The sequence below is a fragment of the Crocodylus siamensis genome, chromosome 2, assembly GCF_052110815.1.
Source record: "Crocodylus siamensis isolate JL-2025a chromosome 2, ASM5211081v1, whole genome shotgun sequence".
In the NCBI taxonomy this organism is placed as follows: domain Eukaryota; kingdom Metazoa; phylum Chordata; order Crocodylia; family Crocodylidae; genus Crocodylus; species Crocodylus siamensis.
Window position 1 is genome coordinate 216170263 of NC_143396.1, and position 22607 is coordinate 216192869.

Below are 22607 nucleotides of genomic sequence, written 5' to 3' on the forward strand. Positions count from 1 at the left end.
TGCACAATTAAAACAAAAGAGCACTATATATAGAGAGAGAGAGTGAGAGTCAGTGATCAGTTGGGCAATGTTTTATTGATATATCTACAGTGTTAAAGCAATTTGGAAGCCACTCTCATACCAGTGTCTCTATCATCATAATAAAATGACTTCTAAATACCTATATGTTTTGCGATTTGCCTTTGGTTTTCTTACCATAGAAATGTTGGGACAGCTGCCCATCAGTCACAGTTCCTGCCAGCAGGTCTCATCCTACCTCACAGCTGCGCATGCAGTGTGTGTGCTGGGGGGATGTGGGGTTTGCAGGAGGGGGTGGGAAAGGGGATGGGGGGATGTGGGTGGCTGTGGAGGGATGTGGGAGGCTGTGGGGTGTGTGGGTAGGTGTGGGTGGATTGTGGGGGGACTATGTGGAGGGCTGCTCTGGAGGGGTGGGTCACCTGCCCCCCACAGGGTGCAGCCCCCCTAAACAGCTCATGAACTGCCCCCCACAGGAGCTACAGCCCCCCAGAGGTGCTACAGCCCCCAACAGGGGTTACAGCCCCCCCCAACAGAGGCCACATGGCCCTGCAGAAGTTACCATCCACCCCCAAAGGGCCCACATGCCCCACCTCTGCTTGTTCCCCCAGGCCCCCGGTCTGCTGCCCTGCCTGACCCCCACCAGCTCCTGCAGCTCCCCGATGGCTGCCCCACCCAGCCCCACCCCCCAGTTGCACCCCCAGCGTCCCAAGTGGCTGCCCCACCCCCTGACCACTCCCCACAATACCAAGGGCTGTGGGGGCTCTGGAGCCATGTGGCAGAGCCCCCTTATGCAGCACAGGGCAGTGAGGCTCCCCCTCCCTCACCCCACACCTAGCCCCAGAAGTCTGCAACTCAAAAAAAAAAAAGCCCTGCACTCACCAGCAGTAGCAACTGGTATCGGGGTCACTGGGGCCTCATGGCAGCACACCCCGTGCAGCAGGAGACAGTGGGAACTTTTTTTTTAATTGCCAGGATGCTGGGGCCTAGTGGGGCAGTGATTGGGAAAGCTGGGGGGGGCAGATAGGAGATTGGGCTGGGTGGGGCAGCCATGGCAAGACTCAGGGGGCAGGCAGGGGATGGGGCTGGGTGGGGCAGTGATCGGAGGGGGCTGGGAGAGTGGGCAGGGCTGACAGGGTTCCCCTCCATGGTCCCCTCCCACTTCCTAGTAAGAGCCCGGGTCCAGGTCCTTGCAGCCTGCATCACTGCCTGCCCTGCAGAAGCAGGCAGCATGCTTCAGCACCGGAGTGAGGGCCAGCCATAGAGATGCTTTTGCTGGCTACCAGAGCATCTTTGTGAAGTACTGAGTCTCCGTTTGCCCTGCTTTTTCCCCCATGATTTTTTTGACCCTTGGTTATCCAGGGATCTAATTTTGTCACCACACTGCAAATTTGCAGCACAAGGAACATTTTTTTGTTCCTGAACATACCTCTTGCAGGGCTTTGAGATGTTGCAAGACTCACATGTGTGCTCATGTGGACGTGCCCATACTGTGTAAGGTAATTTTTTTTCCCCATATCCTTTCCAGATGTATAAGGAAATTAGTCCCAGCCTGGTTGGTGTTAAAAAGGATTGTGATTGAGCTGATCCTGAGCAAAAGTAAGTGCCAAAGTTACTAACTGGCAGACGAGGTTCTTTGGGTCAATCCAATATCTTTTATTAGACCAACTCAAATAGCTGGTAAAATTCTTCTTAGCAAGCTTTCAGGCACAAAGACCCTTCGTCAGGCTGAGGAAGCAACTGCAGATGGTCTGTGCTCTTCCTGGATGGAGTGGTAAAGCAGCCAGAGGCCAGTACATATGCGAGGAAGCCAGTCAGTTAAAATGTAATAATGACTGCGCAGTCAGTGTCTCATGTTAACACAGCCTGCTTGTCTTGTTGCAGTTTCTGGGACCAGTCTTCTTTCCCAACCTTCCCTCTACCCTGGCATGAGCAGTGTATGATTTTTCAAAGGCTAATAAACCTAAAGGCTAATAGCTTTGAGGAGATTTTAATGGGCATGAAAAAGAACATCCTTTAGACAAAAGCTACCACCAACCAAATTGGAACTCTCTTCCCCAAGGCCTGTGAGCACTAGAGAATTGGGGAAAAAAAAGTTGCCGGATTTGTTTAACATGGGTAAAATGGCATATTTGTCCAAAGTCTCACTCTTGTAAACTATAGATATATTTTGGCTGATATTTTCCAAAACTAAATTCAATCTGATACCCTGCATTAAAAATTTTCTGTCCAAACAATTAAGTTTTGGCAAAATTATAAATGAAAGAAAACAAGATCTTATACTGAAAAGATTCACAGATTCACAGAAGATTCACAGAAAGTTAGGGCTGGAAGGGACCTCATGAGATCATTGGGTCCAGCCTCCCTGCTCTGGGCAGGAAAGAGTGCTGGGGTCAAATAATCCCATCAAGGTATGCGTGGCCAATCTAGTCTCCTTTTGAAGATCTTCACCATCCCGATTGGGAGTCTGTTCCAGAGTGTGGCGTGTTAAGTAAACGTGCTAAGTAATTGTTAGAACAAGTGCTTATTGCAACTTTCAGGGTTGCTTCTTCTAGTCCCACTCCTGCAGGTTCACAGGTGAGTAAAATAAACCAAATAGAAACACACTGACCTTTATTCATGCTCAGTTGCTAGTCAGTCCAACTGGAAGGGGGAACAAATGCCATGGTATATAAATCCAAAGCTCTCCTGAGAACATACATCTTTACACATACATTTTTCTTTTAACTATCCAGTCAGAGGCTAACCCATGAATACAAACATCTAGATATTATTCTTTTCTATTGCACATCAGCATTACCATTTCAATGATTTTCTGGGGTGACATCTAATCTTTCCACCTCAGAAGAAGAATGCTTTGCATAAGGAAGGTTGTCTAGCTTTATTCCAATTATGCAGTTGGTCCAAAAAAAAATTAAAAGAAATCCTTGCCTTTCAAAGAATTCCTGGACCATCAGGGGTACAGCATCACTCTAACACTACAACACCATTTCATTTTCCACACGCTGTGACTGTCTTGCCACTTCCAAGTCATTCTGGGTATGGACAAATGTAATGCTTAGAACAGTCTAAATAAACTTGAAACCCCAAGGTCACATCCACACGTGGTGTGGATATTGCGTTCTCTGGAGAGAACTAGCAGCAGTGCACTTTACACTGCTGCTAGCTGTCCCCAGGGAACACCTGTACTATGCATGCTCTGGCATGTGGCAAGTTACCCTGTGGGGCCATAGGGGAGGCAGGGGCTGGCACTGGGATGGCCCCAGCAGCCTTACCTGGGGTCCTGGGAGCCTCTCAGGGCTGCAACAGTGGCAATTCTACCATGCAGAGCCTGGCCGGCAGCTGCAACATGGCTCCACTTGACCTGGCTCTGGTTTTGAGCGGCACTTACTGCCTCTGTGTGTGCTGCTCTGGGTTTTTTTTTTCCCCACAGGTTTTTTTTTTTGACCCCTGCATATCCACAGGTCAAAAAAATCCCCTGCACTGCTTCCTGGGACCACGGAGAACATCTGAATGTGCCATATGTGGTGCCACAGACATGTCAGCACCACACTTGTCTGGATGTGGCTTGTCTGGATGCAGCTCTAGACATACAGGCCACTTGAGATCGGTTTAAACTTCCTGGAACATTTCAAAAGCACATTGAGAAAACTGAGTACTATTTTGAGCCAGTCTTCCTTGAACCTGTTCAAAGTGATGTGTGGACACAAACCATACTTCCAGGTATCCCAAACTGCACTGCTTCTCACTGCCTGCCAAATCCATGCAGGGCAATGGGGCTGGTCTAGGATGCAACCAGGACTCTACTGCCCAAAAATCTATTGCCTACAGAGATCAAAAAGTCCTCAGGGGTGGGAAAGCTGAAAGCCTTTGAGTCACAGTTTCACTTCCTTCTAGTTCAAGAGTTATATCTGTCTGCCCCCTGAGGAAGCTACCTTGTTTGAGGAGATATAAAGCATCACCTTAGCATTTTCAAACCTCCCAGTCTTTCTAAAATATTCTGCACATCTTTCTTACATCCTCAGCATGAATTTGATCATCCTAAGGGCACCGACACAAGTGATATTTTATCACGTGGTCAGCCACTGAAAGCACTCTACAGCTGTGTAGTAACAGAAGAGTACGACTGAAGAGTGCTTTAAAAAGTGCCTGATCATGAGACAAATGAACCCTCATTACACGAGGGTTCAGATGAAGGTGCTTCAAAGCAGAGCACTTTCATTAATTTCTATTAGTGCACACCATGCACCAGGCTGAAGCAGCCTAGCCCTGTCCCCAGGGCTGTCTTCAGGATAGGAGGAGGGGAAGAGAGGAGAGGAAGTTCCATCTGGGGTTGGCCCAGCCAGTCTGGAAGCGTGAGGAGTGTAGATTGGAGCCAATCCACGCCCCCCGCCACTCCAGCACACACTAGGCAAACCCCAGAACAGACCTCCCTCCCCTACATTGTCCCCTCCCCATCCCGAGACAGTGCCAGGGCTGGGAGAGCGGGGGGCAGTTAAAGGAAGAGGCTGCAGACATGCAGCCCTTCTTGCTGGATCGGCTCCAAAGTGCAATTCAATCCCCTACCCTCCTTGACCCAACAGCCTTCCATTGGGATGGGAGGGTCAGTTTAAATCATGGCACTTTCTGTGAAGTGCCATGAGTTAGACCGGGGAGCTATTGATCTGTCACCACCCTAAAACAGCCAATACTGCTGATATAAGCCCCACCTATACTTTATGATCTACCAAATCATACATGGACTGGATTGTTAAATCTGGTCTAAAATGAGATTTCTTATCACATTGCCTGGATTAGCTTTTATAAGCCCTATGTTCCTCTGCGGGTTAACTGCACTGTTTTTCTCTCTCCTACCCACCTTGCCTCTCTCAGGAGTGCTCCCTCCTTTTTCTTCCCCACTTTCCTTCCCTCTGAATTCTAATCACTCCTCTCTATTTAGCAGCTCTGATTCCTGTAGTCCTTTCACAGCATCTGATGAAGTAAGCCCTCTGCTTATGAAAACTTAAGCTATACAGCTCTGATATATTTGGTGTATTAAGGTGCAAATCTACTCTGCCTTCTGCCTGACTTCAGACTTATACAGCTAACTACCTTTTTCTTCATAATACCAAGAGTCTACTGAATGCTTTATAAGCATGCAGGAAGACAAAGTCCACGGCCTGAAGACCTTACTGTCCAAATAGCAAATATATAAACATGAAGTACTGTTTTTCAAGGTCCTGGACTTTTCCAGGGTCAATTCTGCTGATTTAGCTTAATTAGGAAATTATTTTTGTGAAGTGAGTGGATAAATGCTCTTGGGAACTAGATTAAAGATTATGGGATTTATTTAATTGGAGGCTCAGCTCTTGATTTCCTTTATCTACACACCCCTTTAAAGATAAATCACTGTATGGCAAATTACATTTTGTCACCCAAGAAAATCCCAGTGGTTACTACTTTGAACCCTAAAGCCACTCACCTGTTCATGGTATTTGCATGAATAGAACATTCGTCTTTCTAACCCACAAGTACAGGAGAATCTCTTTAACTATTAGCAGTATGCAAACTATGAAATACAGTTCTGATTTCATTCACAGTCCATACATTAGCCAAATTATTAAAGTATAAACAACAATAATATTATCAGCTCACTCCAGAAATATTTTTCCCACCCATCTGATTATAGTTCCACACAAAAAATATGCACTTAGAGCCATACAGAACTATTAAACCTCTGAGCCGTCCTTGAACAAGCAATAAATAAAACATCTTAGTTTTATGAACATCATAGTTAAGGTTCATGATAATATTAAATGTTATCAAACAAGAACATGATGCTAAACAAGAACAAGTTTAACAGAGCTGAACATTGACAGGGTCTTTTTGGGTGCATTCTGTATGATCCTAACTAAAAACAATAACCTGAAACGAAGCAGCATGAAAGGGCATCTGCCAAAGGGCAATTTTTACATGCCATATGGAAATTAAAAATTAAGGGGGAGACGGCTCAGTTTTGGAAGGAAGGATACAGGTGATTTCTAAAGCTCATCTCAATCCTTTCTTTCTGGTGTAATGTATAGCCAGGGTCAGAGTCTGATTATTATAAACAGCATAAGATATAAATTGATAGATTTCTTTATTTACCCCAAGCATAATAATAGCATCCTAGAATCCTTGCTGAAGAATGGGACATGGCAAATGCATTGCCAAGCCCTTTCTGGAAGAATTAGGGGACAGGGCAGGCTAATGAAATAAGGCAGAGGATGAATGATGGTGGCAGAAAAATTACCTGAGATGTAACCAGCATTTTTAAGCCTGATTTTTCTTTCTCACTTTTCTCAATTCTTCTCCTTAATTTAGCCACATCCTATAACCATCTGCTCCCCTTCTCATGATGCATTGTTTTTAGGGGGAATAAACCAAAGATTTAGTCCCATGTCTGGAGCTAAACCCAGGAATCCTTTCTGTCTTCCATCAAGTAATACTCCCACTGATTTCATGGGACTGAGGGAAGATTTTCAGAGTAGATTTAAGTTCCTCATTTTTGTGCACTTTGAGGGGCACATGGTGGCAGCATATCTTCTTAACTTCAACAAGAATCTTTTACAGCCACTGCCAGAAGGACAGTGATTCTAATATGAAGCCCTCACAGAAATGAGAAGAAAAGAAAGGTCTATAAGGACTGTCAAAATAGAACAGATTGGAGATAAGTAATAGTCAGCCATCAGATCCTGACCTTGCATCTATATTGGACTGGAAGATCAGTCAGCTTCTCATAATTTACCAGCCCCATGGCACTTTTCTCCATGTCTTTCTAACACTATTTTATATCTCTCTCTCCCCATTTGCCATCTTGCCCTTGTTTTTGCAAATCATTTGGTCTTTCTCAAATTGTCATTCTTAATGTGTGATTATTGTCACTCTTAATGTTTCCTTCTAATATTTCTTTTCCTCTATCCATTACCCTCCCACACACCTCCCTTTTCTCTCACCTCTTTTTTTCACTCTCCATGTCTCTTCTCTCAGTCCACACTCAGTTCTCTTTTTCCATTACCCAGCTCTGTACAGTCCATACATCTACCCCATTCTAAATTCAAGCTCTATTCTACAATCACTGCTTTCTATTCACCTCATTTTATTTCAGATATCTCTATCGTTTTCCTTCCCCTGCGCCCCGATTCCCTCTTTATGCCCCTTCTCTTCAGCCCCCCCACCCCAAACCTCACCTCCTCCAAAAAGACCTTTCTAAGCAACACTGCATATAGCAACGCGGAAAACTGACTCTGTAGCACAGACACAGTGTTATGATCTTATTGAGGTCTAGAGATCATTACGTTTGTTTTCTTGGGGCCAGACAAGACTCCTTTGAAAGTTTAATTATCAGTGAATCAAACAACTTCCTCTGCATATTGAATATCTCCTTTAACATGGCATTTGTTTTGTCACTGTTCAAACTCAATTAATTCTTTTTTTTCTCTCCTTACGCCACACTTGTGACTTTGCACAGTCACTCTGTAAATATAAAGCTCTTCCAGCTGTGGTTTGCATTCCTGATGGGCTTGGCTGTTGGTCTCTCATCACCACATAGAATCATGGATGCTTCTCAGACAATTCATTAACAGCATTTGAATGCAGGTAAAGAAAGAATGAAAAAGCAATTGCCCAAACATTGATTTTTGGGGGGCCTGAGTGAAAGGGGGAAACATAAGTAATCAGAAGAAGGAAATGCTTCAGTGGCTCCCAGACTTCAGTGAACGTGGTATAAGGCCAGTTCAGAGGAAGGGAAACTTCCATGCTGGCTGCCAAGCCTTCCAACTGAGAGGGGCTAGATATATCCAAAGTGCTTTGACTGAGGAACCCCATTGAATAAGCTCTCATGGCGCATGTCTGTAAAGTGCCCAACCTCTCCATTATCATATTTGCATTACAGTAGCCGCTGAAGACACTAACTGAAATCAAGGCCCCCTTGTGCTATGTGCTGTAAAAATAGAGAGTAAGAGTCACTTCTTTCCCAGAGCTTTCAATCTAAATAGACAAGTCCAAAACAAAAGGATGTAGATATCTCTACGGATTAGAACCCGAGGCACAGAAGAATTAAGGGTGTATCCACACAGCACCATGCAGTGCCATGTAGAGCTAGCCCTATATGAGCTAGCTCAGGGTCAGAAATCAGTGTAGCTGTGTTAGCCAAAAGGTCTGTAGCAAAAAAGGCTAACCGAGCTAATTAGCTACATTGAGAAACAGGGTGCATTATCCTACGGAGAGTGTCATACTAGCATTGATGCACAGCTTCCAGTACCCAAGACAGCTCAGGTATATCTCTGTTGCATTGTGCCATGTAGATATCCCCAAAGTGCTTTTCCCAAGGTCTCTCTGCGGCAAAACCAGGATCTGAAATCAGATCTCCTGAGCCCTGACCCATTGCTTTAACTATAAGGCAATCTTATTTTTTTCAATGTACGCAATACTCTAACTGCTCTGTCACCATCTCTTTCCTTCCTCAGAGTAGGGAGGTGTTACTGTTTGGTGAGGCAGATAGTAGAGCAATGTGGTATCTTAGAAGCTAACTGGTTCAGAGAGGCATGAGCTTTCATAGGTAAGAACCTACTTCATCAGATGCTGTCCCTAAGTTGCCACCTCTACTTTGCTGGGAGTTTGGCTGGGAAAATCATAACGAAGAGTAGCTGCTAGTTCTTTTCCATAAATGAGTTTTAAAGAAAGCCTCAAGAAGTCACTATCAAGAGAAATGCCTACACAGAGACACAGGGAGAATTTGTTTTCATCTTTTTGCATTTTAGTTGGCTCTTAAAAAACAAAGAACAGCAGCATGTGTAGTTTTTGATGAAGAATTTATAGCTGGCTTAGATACCTTCAACAATGCTCAGAAAGACAATTCTCTCTGTGGAAATTCCTGATGTTTCAGGTCAATCCCTTTGTTACCCTTTTCTTTGCTTTCAAGGCACATGAACACAAACTTTGATGAACACTTCAAATGAGTATTGGCCAGAGAAAATAGCAATTTGTGACCAGGAATGAGCTCACATAATCAATCAGTAATTTTTTTCTTGCCATCTTCCTCATCAGATACTGACAAAGCTGCTTTTCTCACTGTTCCACCCATTTCCACAGGTGCACAGACACAATGAATCAAATATACCCACCTCCAATCTTCAGACCTAATCATTAATCACCCCTAAACCACTTAAAACCCACCCACAGTCACCTTCTAATGGTCATTACTTAATGATATACAATTGCAAAATCAATACAAATTGAGCTTTCTATTGCTTCTCAAGTACAACTTAATGAATGAAGGAGAATTAATCATTCCAAAGGAAAAAGGAGATATTTTCTTTTTAATGTTGTTCTGATGTATTATCAGGTAACAGGAACAAGCTACACCACGCTACAAGCCTTTTTACCAAAGCAACTGGACCCATCAAAATGAAATATGTACCACTTTGCTTCAGGTTCCCAATCTTCCAGCCAATTCATTGTTAGACTGTGATTTTTGTACTTGGACTACAGCTATGAAACTCCATGTACTAGTTGTGCTACAACCATAGCAAACAGAACATACATATGCCCTTTGGTGTAGAGGATAAATCATAGACTGGGTTTCATCATTTTTAAACCAGTCTATGTGTGCTGACCTTCTGGTTTTTCATAGGTATAGACCAGTTTTGTGTTCTGAACTCTGCTCTGTTATGGAGTGTAGACCAGTTTCTGATCAGTTATGCTGGTAAAAGTGTAATGTCTGGACCTGGCCTAAATTTGTAAAATAAAGCCAGGATGTAGGAGCAAGTGCCATTTTGTGAAGTGTTCAGGTAATATGTTAGAGATGACAAACACTCTGTGGTCTCTGCTGTAAATTTCTCTGTTCTTATTTTCTTTCTCTTAACCTAAATCACAAGTTGTTCAGACTGAAAGTATACAGATGGTTTTTGTACACAACACCGTGTGCTAACCTTGAGTTTGTGCACAGAAAAGCTTATGTGGACTATGGCCTTTAGTTTGTGAATCGCTTTGTGCAATTTGGTAAACAGCTATTAGTCTACTCTGCTTTCTAAAGCACTTTTGGGACTCCCAAGTCCACAGGTAGTACTGCTTTTGTATAAACTGGAAACAACTCAGACACACTTCCACAGGAATGGTTCCCTGGTTCAGAGTCTACCCTATCCTATGGGGTTTGAACTAGTTTAGGGAACTTGCCTGTGATACCTTCAATATTACAAAACTTTTGAGCCATTTGGATACACGCACCCATAATTACCAAAATTATCTTCTTATATTCATTCCCTCTCCCGCCCTTCCTTAGCACAGTTTAGTCTGTGAAAATTCCTCTCTGAAATCACAAAGTGAGAGATTTTGATAAGCTATCACCATGTTAGACATGTCTCCAAGGAGCTCCGGAGGAAAATGTGCAGAGACATTCATGCATATGAATTTGATAATGCATCAAGCTGGCTTCCTCTTAGGATGTGAAAATTCAAACAACGCAAACCTGACTGATGTGACTGGAGCTCACAAATTGTCGCTTGCTCCCAAAGCTTTGGCAGCCTTTCTTTTCTAATTGGCATGTATGATTACTTGTGGGGCAGGCTTTTTGTTATTTCTCCCCATAGTTCCTTCGTCAAACTCAAGGTATTGTCTGCTGGAGATTAGTGTTGAAAAGTGATAAAATGTTCTTGTTATTAATTTCAGTGTTAACAAATTCTCTCTGTAAATTGGTAGATGAATGCTTCACAGGAAGCATTTTTGCCCCATAATAATAAAGAATGATAATTACATATCATAAATGTTTCCTTATTATGTTGCTGTGGATGTACTCTTTCTGGACTTCAGCAAGGCCTTTGACACCATCTCCCACCCCATCCTCATTTAGAAATTGGGTGACTGTGGCATTGATGCCTACACCGTCAGATGGATTGCAGATTGGCTCAAGGGTCGTACTCAGAGGGTGGTGGTGGACGGGTCATATTTGACCTGGGGAGAAGTGGGCAGCAGAATCCCCCAGGGCTCGGTCCTTGGGCCCATGTTGTTCAATCTCTTTATCAGTGATTTGGACAACGGGGTGAAAAGCAACCTGTTTAAATTCGCTTATGATACCAAAATTTGGGGTGAGGTGAGCACACTAGTAGGGAGGGAAAGACTGCAGCAAGACTTGGATAGGTTACAGGGGTGGGCTAGCAAAAACAGGATGCGCTTCAACACTGACAAGTACAGGGTGCTGCACTTGGGCAGTAGTAACCAGCAGCACACTTATAGGATGGGAAACTCCCTCCTTGAAAGCATGGAGGCAGAAAGGGATCTTGGAGTCATTACTGACTCCAAGATGAACATGGGCTGACAATGCGAGGTCATGGTTGGCAGGGCTAACTGGACCTTGTCATGCATCCACAGGTGCATCTCAAGTAGGGCCAAGGAAGTGATCCTCCCCCTCTACGTGACACTGGTCAGGCCACAGCTGGAGTACTGTGTCCAGTTCTGTGCGCCCCACTTCAGGAGGGATGTGGACAACATTGAGAGGGTCCAGAGGAGGGCCACCCGCATGAACTGGGGACTACAGGGCAGACCCTACAAAGAGAGACGGCGGGAACTGAACCTGTTCAGCCTTCACAAGAGAAGGTTGACAGTCTATAAACTCACTAGGGGGGACCAGAAGGGTTTGACAGAGACCTTGTTTCCCCTAGCGCCCTTTGGCATAACAAGGAATAACGGCCACAAGTTGTTGGAGAAGAGGTTTAGATTAGACATCCGTAAGAACTACTTCACAGTTAGGGCGGCTAGGATCTGAAACCAACTTCCAAGGGAAGTGGTGCTGGCTCCTACCCTGGGAGTCTTTAAGAGGAGGCTTCATGCCTACCTAGCTGGGATCATTTGAGCCCAGTTTTTTCTCCCGCCCAGGCGGGGGGTTGGACTTGAAGATCTATAAGGTCCCTTCCGACCCGACTTCTATGATTATATAAAATCATATCTTGAGCTAGATATTGGGGGGGGTCTACATGTGCGCCTGACTGTGCAGTTGTTACTGTGCAGTCATGTAGTACTTGCTAATTCATAAGAACTACAGTACTAAATAACTGTGCAGGAACTCCCATTACTGCACAGTCTGGCAGCACACGGGTTGTTTCTGACCCCACTGTACAGTAACAATTAGCAATTAGCTACTGCACAGTAGCATTGGCGACACAATTCATGCCTATCAGGACTATGTCACCAAAGCGATGAACTACATCACCGTAGCTTGTCACTACAGCAGTGTAGCGTCTCATGTAAACACGCTTACTGTTCAGCAGACTTAGAGGAACTGACTGTGGAGACAGGTCTGGGTTGTATTTCTTTCTCTGATATGGGCTTGCTGATACTTCAGGAGCAAAACACTTAGGCCAGCATTTTCCAACTGATGTGCCATCAGGCACGTCCAGGTGTGCTGCAGTATTTTGGGCTGGAGCCATGCCCCCCACCTGCTGCTGCTGCGTACACAGACAGATAGGGAGCATGGCTCCACCCAGGCAGGGTACATGGCTCCAGCCCCAAATGTCATCAAGCTGGCCACAAGCCACCCCCTGCATCGGTGTCTGGCTGGTTGCGCACCACCCTGCCCTCCCTCCCCCAGCCTGTGGTGATTTTTTAATTAGGTAAATGGGCTGTGGGGCGAAAAAGGTTGAGAAACACTGACTTAAGCCATAATTGAAAATATGGAACTCTGATTTTGCATGCTTACATTTTTTAAATGCCCAGTCAGTGACACCTTAGACTAAATTTTCAAAAGCTGGACAACATTCACAACTCCAGCTGAAAATCAAGTCCAAGATATCTCAAACACGGCACCAGAAAACAGAAATTGTTTCTGAAAATGTAACTTTAAAACTATATGCTTCTATTTTCTTGTGAAATGAGGACTGCAAAGGAGCAAAATAATGCAAACACCTTTCACAGTGAACTAAAATACACTGAAAGTCTTAAATGAAATGTGCTAACAAAAATAGAACAGTGTTATGGTTCAAGATTTTATATAAATTTGTCCATTAACAAGCTAGGTTTAGATACTTAGCCCTTTGCTTTTGGGTTAATATTCTAATGAGTTATGATCTTTGTTCTGGAATGATTATCTGAACATTAGATCATAAGAAACAAATAGATGTTCCATACAAAACAGTCCTTTAAGGAAAGGTATCAACTTCTGCAAAACAAAAAGCATTCTACTTAGCATTTAGTAGTATTAGAGCTTGACTTCAACTAGTATCCTGTACACAAGCCCCTTGAGCTTGGAAAAGTGCTGATTTGGATCCAAATCTGGATTAGAATATTAAAATTTGAGCCCCTGCTGGTTAATCTTAGCAATTTATAGAAAACCTTTGCAGAGTTTTAAGAAAGTTTTTAACACAGGATTTGAAAGTTCCTTTCATTTCATCCATCCACCTGCAGTAGAAAACATGCCATATACTGAATATACATCTTGTTCCAGTAATATTCTTATACAGCAACGATGGTATTTTTCAGAGAAGGGTCCAGTTCTCTTTTTTCCCAGTTCCATAAACTACACTGATAGCACACAAGAGCCACAATTTCACCACAAGAGGCAAGTGCAGGCAGAGGAGCACCAAAAATAAAGTTACACTAGCTCAGCATAATGGAAATGCGAACTATACTAGTCACATTTAAGTATGATTAATAATGTTTTGCTAGCTAAATTCTATGCAGCATTCTTCATCATTACCTGTCTTAAACGATCATGTAGAGCGGAGCTATGCTAAAGTTGTTGCCGCATTCCATTCCAGAAGTGGCACTGTACATATATGAAGTTTCACTAGGCCAAGCAACGGTCCCAGTAAAGTAAAAACACTCTGATAAACTTCAAAATAGGAATAGATTGGAGCCCACATGAAAAATAACCTCAGCTGAAAGAGCAGAGGGTTATTTCTTTAGGCAGGATGCAATTACCTAAGAGACAGTTTGTCTAGGGCACAAACAACCTGACCCTCAAGAAAACTGAACATTTCTAATGATCCTACATGCCTGAGAACGCCATTCTGCACCTCTGGTTGGAGAGAACCTCTGGAAGTACAGTTAGTTGTTCCTTGGTCTCATGCCTATAGTGTTACCTAAGAATCAAGGTGCCTGCTTTCAACCCAAATTTATTAAAAGAAAAAGTTCTGTGTAAAAGAAAAAACTGTGTAACAGACCTCTGTCGTAAACTGCCTTCAGTGCTTCAAATTCAGCTTAGGTGGATTAATCAGCACTAAAGAAAAAGCCAAGAAGATAAAAACTGTTGTCATGTGCATAGGCCCCTCACTTCAGGAAAAATATATTGGTGTGTAGCCATGTTTCCAGGTACTTCTATTGCATTTTAGGATCAGCTGTCATTAGGCATCTTTTAAAGATGAGAAGCATGTTTTAGACCCCTTAAATCTGAGCTCTGGCGGGGGCAGAAGCATAGCAGGTTGTAGGACTCCTGGAACCAGATTTCTCTACCATCTGGAGTAGGTCATTAAACATATCTCACACGAACAGTTGTTTTCATCAGGCTAATAGTGGTGTGTAATATCTTTGTGGATTTGCACACCTGACTATAATATGTTTTCATTAAATATTATTTGATGTCAATGATGACTTAATACCAATGTGATAAGATTACTAGGCAACAATCTCCCTTTGCCCCATGTCTAGTAGATCCATATATTGTTTATATCACTTGATTTACTGGCATGTATGTGACAAGCTGTGCATTAGATCTAATTAAAACTGCACTGCACACAAAGGGCAAAAACCTCAGTTGGTTTACAGTGGGTCCAGTTTCACCCATTGACACCAGCTCAGCATCTGTCCCTATGTGTATCTCCATAACTAAACAAAAAGAAATGTGTTAAACTGAGGTTCATTTACATTCTCAGAATAATATAAAAGGACCATAGTATAAATGAGAATCAGGTCTACTATTTTATCATCTCGCATTAACATGGAAAGAAGCAGAATACTTCTGCTACAAGTGTTGCATACTAGAAGAGTGTTATATCCTCATCCACGGGGCAATCAAATATGTTCTGCTAAGAGGGGCATAGCTATTATTCATCTGATATTAATTTCTCTGTCACTTGAATTATTTCTTTCCTATGTCTTCATAGTAAAATTTCATGGAAACAAATATCTCCAAATTAAAGCAATATAATATTATAACTGTGCTACCAAGGTAGGTAATAACTTTTACACATAAATGGTGATTTTCTTGCTTGGGGAATGTATAATATAGCCTCTTATCTTATAGCTAGATTACTAGTTCAACTCCTAGTGCACGTCAGTGTCTATCTGATGGATGTCTGGTAGCCTGTAGGAAAAAAATCATAATCTCATTCCAATTCTGAGAGGAATAATAATCCTATCGCATAAATTAGTATTAATTGGTTCTGTAGCTGGCAGCTTTGCTGAAAATTAGAATGATACAGAGCCTAAGCTACAATGATATCTTCAGATCATGGACTCTGAGAGAAAGTGTGCATTGTCACTTGTTATGGTATATGTTTTGTGCTGTGGACACAAGACACACTGGAAAGCTCATCCCACATATGCCACTTAATAACTGTTAAAGTAACTTAAAGGCACACTTCCATTTTTTTTCATGTCTTGTGAAAACAGAAATCTTTGTTAGTTTGGGGACTAAATTTTAAGAAAGGTAAGGACAAATTGGAAAGATTCTAGTGAACAACAAAAATTATTAGAGGTCTAGAAACCATGGCCTAATTAGGAAAGATTGGAAGAACTGGGATTATTTGGTGTAGAGAAGAAAAGATTGGAGGGCAGGATTTGTAACAGTCTTCAAATACCTGAAGGGTGGCATAAAGAGGATGGAGATAGACTATTCTCTGTAGTCACAAGAGATCAAGACAAAGAGCAACGGCCTGAAATGCAGCAAGAGAAATTTAGATTGAATTTTAGGAAGAACTTTTACACTATGTGGGGTGATTTAGCAGCCTGCCCAACTATTGCACAAGCTGTGGAATCTCCATCCTCAGAAGTTTTTAAGGGCAAGTTAGACGAACACTTGACTGGGATGGTTCAGTCAGGGATGATCCTATCTTGAGCAAGGGATTAGACTAGCTGCCCTGTTGAGGCCCCATCCATCCCTACTTTTATGATTCTATAAGCTGTTGGTCAATGCAATACATTACAAAGTGAAATTTCCTATGCAACTTCACATACAGTAAATTACCATACATACACAGCCAGCTCCTCAGCTGTTATAAATTTACTTTGTCATCAAACCAGTCTGGTCTATATCACCTGATTTTTAGTTCATGTTCCTTAGGTTTATTTTGCAACCATCCCAAAACCCCACAATTTAAAGACAATCAGTTCACCTGTGGCTTAAATCTTTCCCTGTTATTATATGAAAAAGCACAATTTATTTTGCCCATAACCCCCTGTTTAATTCTTCACTGAGGTTCTGATATTAAATATATGTCATGATAAACTTTATTTCAGTGGTAGCAGGCTGTGGTATAATAAAAACACTATTATTCAATTGCTGACTGCCAGATGACCAACCAGGGTGTTGTTTGTATTGAGGCATTTATTTTTATGGTTATTTTTGTGCATAACACCTTTAAAAGCAGGGGGCTTTCTGCTTGGAAGCAGTTCTGTGAAGTGATTCAAGATAGCTGTTGCAGTATTAGATATCCCTATCTCATTATATCATGGAAAATTTACCTTTGATTCTTTCACGTTTGGTTGTTTCCCCTAATATTAAGTAAGACGTTGTTCGACTGTAAGTATGTTGCTCTTAGTTCATGGAAAACAGCCAAAAGGAATGCATAAGTATATAAGAAATGCCATACTGGGTCAGACCACAGGTCCATCTAGCCCAGCATCCTGTCTTTCACAGCACTTCCCACCCTACTATCTCAGCAGGCTGGGGGATACTGATACTGAGCTGGTCAGCTTCCATAGAGTGCATTGCCACCAGCTCTACATACTTGTACTCATGTTCCATCATCCCATTCTTCTGACCTGCCCAGATACCAAGTGGTGGGACACCCTCGGTGAAGATGGGGGAGAGGGTCCCAGGTGGACCAGTCCGTATTCCACCCTGATCTCATGAGCCACTGGGGACCTCAGCTGGTGACTCCTGCATGGGGCCACTGCCACAAGTGTATATCTGGTGTGCTTCATAGGCACTCCCAACACCTGTTCCTTATGCCAACAAAGGGAGACCTTGGCACACACTTGTGTCCAGTGTGCTAGGTTGCAGCCTCTTTTCTGCCTCCTCCAGAACCTCCTGCTGAGTTTCTAGCTGCACGCCTCCCCACAATTTTTTGTTTATGTACCCCTTGTTAGTGGCCCCACCAGGTCCTGGGACCTCTCAGTTAAGCTCATTCTGGTTGTGGCCAAGCTGTCCATCTACCAGACCAGGAAGGAGACTCTGCAGAAGGCAACATGAGTCAGTGTGGCACTGTCTTCATCTCATTCCTCCTGTCACAACTCCAGGCACAGTTTTGCTGGTTGGCATCCACAACAAGCTCCTTGGACTCATCTGAGGGGTGGTATGTGATGGCTGGTGTGCTCTGCTCAGTGTCCCCTTCTGAATCCCTTGTTATCATACGTGCCAAGTAGATGGGGCTCTGATGGCCTTGTCCCCCCTCAGGGAGAGTGTAGGATGACCACCCGTCCCTAAGTCAGCAGGACATTCCCAAAATGGGAACAACAAGTCCTGGCCCTGGGGTGCATGACTCTGGGACAGCATTTGTCCTGGGTCGCCAGTATCTTGCAGCAATCTTTTTTTCCCCATTCACTGTGGAAAAAACACAGGAAGCAGCAGGCTTCACCTTGCAGGATGGCAGATTTTCAGCCTGCAAGGAACTTTGGGGATCAGGACCCAGAGGGCACCACATGCATGTGTGTATGCACACATGCACATGGTTAGGAATACAGCCTCAGGAAGCGGTGAAGAGCAGCTCTCCCAGCTGCCTGCACGTAAGTCTATGGGGGGGCAGATCGAGACCCCCACAGTGAGGGAGGGAGTGGGGCAGGTGCTAGGCCTGGCAGCCCTGCCCAGCCAAGGCACTGAATGGGGCCCAAGGCCAGGGTCAGAATTGGTAGAAAGCCACAGGCAGCTTAGCAAAAGGGGCAGGGGAAGCAGCTCCCTGCCACTGCACACACTCCCAGGGAGGGGAGCACAGGGGAAGACATGCCTCCCAGATTTGTGCATGGGGCAGGGCTGGGTGTGGGCTGCCTCCTGGCAACGCCATATGGGCAACTCCATGCTGTTGCCCCCGCTGCTCCAGGGCAGGCAGGGGGTGCCTCACCATGCTGGCACAGGGCTCCAGGGGGCAGGGCAGCAGGGCAAGGAGCCCCACCCCCACAGCAGGCAGGCCCCATCCACCCCCTGTGCCACAGGGGTGGGGGCAACATCTTAGGTCCCCCTAAGATAAAAGTTGGCACCTATGCTTGTTATTAACCTATGACCCTCACACCCTTCCCTGTTTTCCAATTATTTGTCCCACACCGTTAGTTGTTGTGTCCACCATTGCTTCCCTTATTAAGGGAATCTTATAGGTTCTTTGGTGGACCTAAGCCCATAATCCCTTTGGCACAACAAACAGGCCTGTCTCTCACAGCTGCTCAAGAACTTCTTATTGAGATTGTGGCCAGTGGCAATAGGGGGTGCACGGGGGTGCATATGCACCCCTTGAGAGCACTGGTGCACCCCCTGACTGGCCTCGCTTGCTACTCAGGTGACGAGCAGGCAGGGCAGGCAAGAGTGCCTGTGCCCCCCCTGTAACCACTGGCCAGGGAGTAAGATTGGTCGTGGGGGGACCCCCTTCCCCCCGTCAATGAGATTGCCCATGGGAGGAACCCCTGCCTTGGTCGGTGACTAATGTAGCACCAGTTGCCTATGGCTACACTATTTTATGCACACTTAGCCCCACATCCCAAATCTAGCCCCACAAAATCCCACAGCCTTCTCATATATCTCCTGACCCTGGCCAAGCTTTACATCTACCAGACCAGGAAGAAGAGGCTGGCCAGATAGAACCCAGGCCACAGTGTTTTCCTATCTCTAGTCCATGCACATGTCAGATTGTAGTTTCACCCAGGGGCATCTATTAGCTTCTTATATTAATTTAAGAGGCAGTAAGTGTTAGCTAGAATTCTCTGCTCAGAGTCCTCCTTGGGCACCCCAGTTATTAACCTATAACCTTCACTCCTGTTCCTATTTTCTCCTGATTTGACCTATGGAATCAGTTGTTGTACATTTAGTGACCTCCATCTAGGCCTTGAGAGGAGCTTGCAGTTCCTGGTGGGACATAGGCCCTCCAGCACTGTTCAGCAAATAGGCCTGTCTCTCACAAGTGGCAGAGTGTGAATGCTAAGGGACAGAGTATTTACACATGGCCTATACAGACTGATTTATTCTCTGCATACAGCTTCCAGCATTTAGGAGGCTATGAAGTCCAAATTTTAAAGTTCCACCTATAAGGCAGAGAATATCTGGCCATGAAGTCACCTTTTAAATGTTTTTAGACAAGTTTTCACCAGTATGAAATTGTCTCTGTAAAACTGTTAGATTATGCGACACATTTTGACTGAAAGAGGTTGAAGCTATTTGTATATGTTTCCAACTGCTTTTATGATTGTACATTTGGGAGGCCAAAGAACAATTTATCTGAATTCACTGTTTATATCTGAATGGATTCGATCAGGAGATATTGGCTGGATTTTGCCAGCATATAACAATCCAGTCAGCACTGACCTTCCACAGAGATGTGTCTAATTTGTACTTCATTCCTCTGCAAAAACAGGATGAAACAAGACTGAAGTTAAGGTACCCCAGTTCCCAGAGCATGCCGTGATTCTGTGAAGTGATGACAGGAAAGAAGAAAAAACTCCACAAGGTCATGGTTGAGCCCTTTAATAAGGCTAATTGAAAATCGTTTTCAAAGAGTCTTGGGCTCTGATTTTTACCCTGTTGTACTAGTTTTATGTTGGTGTAATCTGACTTCAATAAAGTTAACTGTGGCACAATACTGATGTAAAGTGGGCATAGCCTAATATACTGCACAGTAGTGCATCATGGCAAAAACAGCATTAATATACTGCTGCACAGTATTATTAAGCTACTATGCAGTCATGTCACTAAAAAGGTGTGTGCTGACACTACTGAGCACTGTAGTAATGCCAGTTACTGCACCTTGATGTAGTACTTGATTATAGAAGTACTAAGCTTAATGCACAATAACTACAGTGCATATTGAATGTGTACACACACCCAAATAGTACAGAATTAAACCAACACTTGCCTAATGAATCCCTGGCAAACTAAATATTGTAGTCAGAGACCTAAAGAAAAAATAGCAGGGGCAGGGCATTTCCCCTCAACTTTCAAACTGTGAGGGGATGCAAAGTGCCATATCCATACAAATTTAAAAGATAAAGGAAAAAAGGCTTTGGGGAGTGGGCGGTAGTGCCCAGCACTGAGTCTTTTAACTCAACCTTCTTTCTCTTTGTTCTCTGCAATGCTTCTCCAACTGCATAATAGGCCATTCAGCATCCTACAGATAAATTCAGAGGGAACAGGAAAGAAAGTCTGAGGAGGAGAGGTTCTAGGTCTTAACACAAGGATGGAAGGAAAAGGGTGATCCATTTGTACCTTACAAAGGCAAAACTCAACAAGAAAAGTTCTTTTTGGTGGAACAAAGGAAAGAAATAGAGAGAAGGTGAAAGGAGAAACTCGAAGGGGAAAGAAGAGCCAGAGAGGAAGGAGCAGAAGGGGAAAAAAAAGGAAGCATCTCAGAAAGACTGTGAGAGGAACATAAGGAAAAAAAGAGGTAAAAAGAGAAATGGGGTGCAACAGGGTAAATAGGGGAGAGGGAGGTGGCAAGTATGTGTGCTTGTGTGGAAGGCAGAAACTTGAATAGGAAAGGGTCAGTTGGAAGAAACCTGAGGGAAAACTGAAGAGTTTGACAGTGGGGATTAATGGACAAGAGATGCAGCTGAAGAGTTCATATGGGAGGTGCAAATGCCTTGCACTAATGATGGGGCTCTCATGAAAACAGGAGTACTCTTGAAGATTATTTTCCCTGAGCAGCTTAATGTGAAAGTTACTCTGCAGGATCCATTTTTTTCAGCAAGGCTGTATGTAGGAATAAAAGCCCCAAAAGCCACAAGTGATAAATTGCAGGGGTGGTTAGCTAAAGTCTGGCAGAAGGTAGGGCTTGTGGCACCTTAGGGACAAAGAAACTCGTGCAAAGACTCATAAACTCACATAGGCAACAGCCTACTTCATCAGATACTATGCTATATGCTGTGTCATAGCACACAGCCATAGGCAGCACTGCACCTTGTGTTGCCCCCAGACCCCTCCAACACCCTGCACCATCCCTTCTCCATCTCCAGCTCTAGGTCCCACTCCAGGCCCAAAGGCAGCATCTCTCTTTGCAACAGTATACTTCTGGCTGCTACTCCTGCACCATGCACTGTCACTGCTGCTCTACCCTTCCCAGTGCCAGATCTATAGTCACTGCAGGAAAAGTAGGATGTGCAGAGGGAGGAGGGACAGGAGAATCAGGCACCGCCGCAACCTGTATTCTGGTGCCCCACCACCCCCACTTAGTACCTGGGGCTTATGCCCAGCTCATCCAGCTGTTGTCGTACTACTGGTATAGCATCTGACAAAGCAGACTGTTGTTTACCTCTCCGAACCAGTTAGTCTCTACTGTACAACCCTGCCCTACCTTCTGTCTGAGGTGATAAACTAGAGTCTGATTAGGATGAAGAAATGTAGCCCAAGCATAAATGGGAAGAGGGGGCTTTTTGAAGAATCAGTCTGTCGCCCATTAGCAGAGCCACAGATAGTAATCTCTGAATTGTTCCTCATTTTTCTGAGCATGAAGTTAACTCAAGAAAAAAAGATCATAGACATTCGTTGCTCTACAGAGAGCCAGGACAAAGCCTGAGCTACACTTATATCCTCCAGTTAGTGCTTACACAGACTAACATTAGCTACTCCCTGGTCCTGGCCCCCTGAACACGGGTACATTTCAACCAAAGCAAGGAAGAACGCAAACTGAAACATTTCTGATACTGAACAAATTAGATGCCTCAAGTACACCACCACTGATGACAATGAGAGTCTTATCTTAGAACTGTGCTGCCAATAATTTTACAAAAGGATCCCACACAGATCACTTCTCCAGCCTATGAAGTGTCTTCTATTTTAGAGCTGGGCATGGTCACAGAGAAGAGGGAGGAAGAGATCAACATTTCTTTTCATCTGTTTCCTTCAGCTTAACAAAATCATGTTCTCATAATCATGGAAGCAATCGTGCTTTGCAAACACACATACAATGGATACTGGTGGTCAGTATTCATATGTCTTAGTGTAAACTGAAGTGAAGGGGAGATTATATGGAGTGGGTATTTGGGGAGGGAGAAAATGTTTTGAAAATACCTACAGCTCACTGCAATCTCTTCTAACCATTTGCTTCAACCAAGTATTTTTATCAGCCCCAGGGGTAAAGTATTTGGTAACAACGAGAAAGAGGGTGACACTGATAGGATTGTGAAAAACATCACAATCTTCCCTTCAATTTGGGGCGATAAGTTTAACAAAG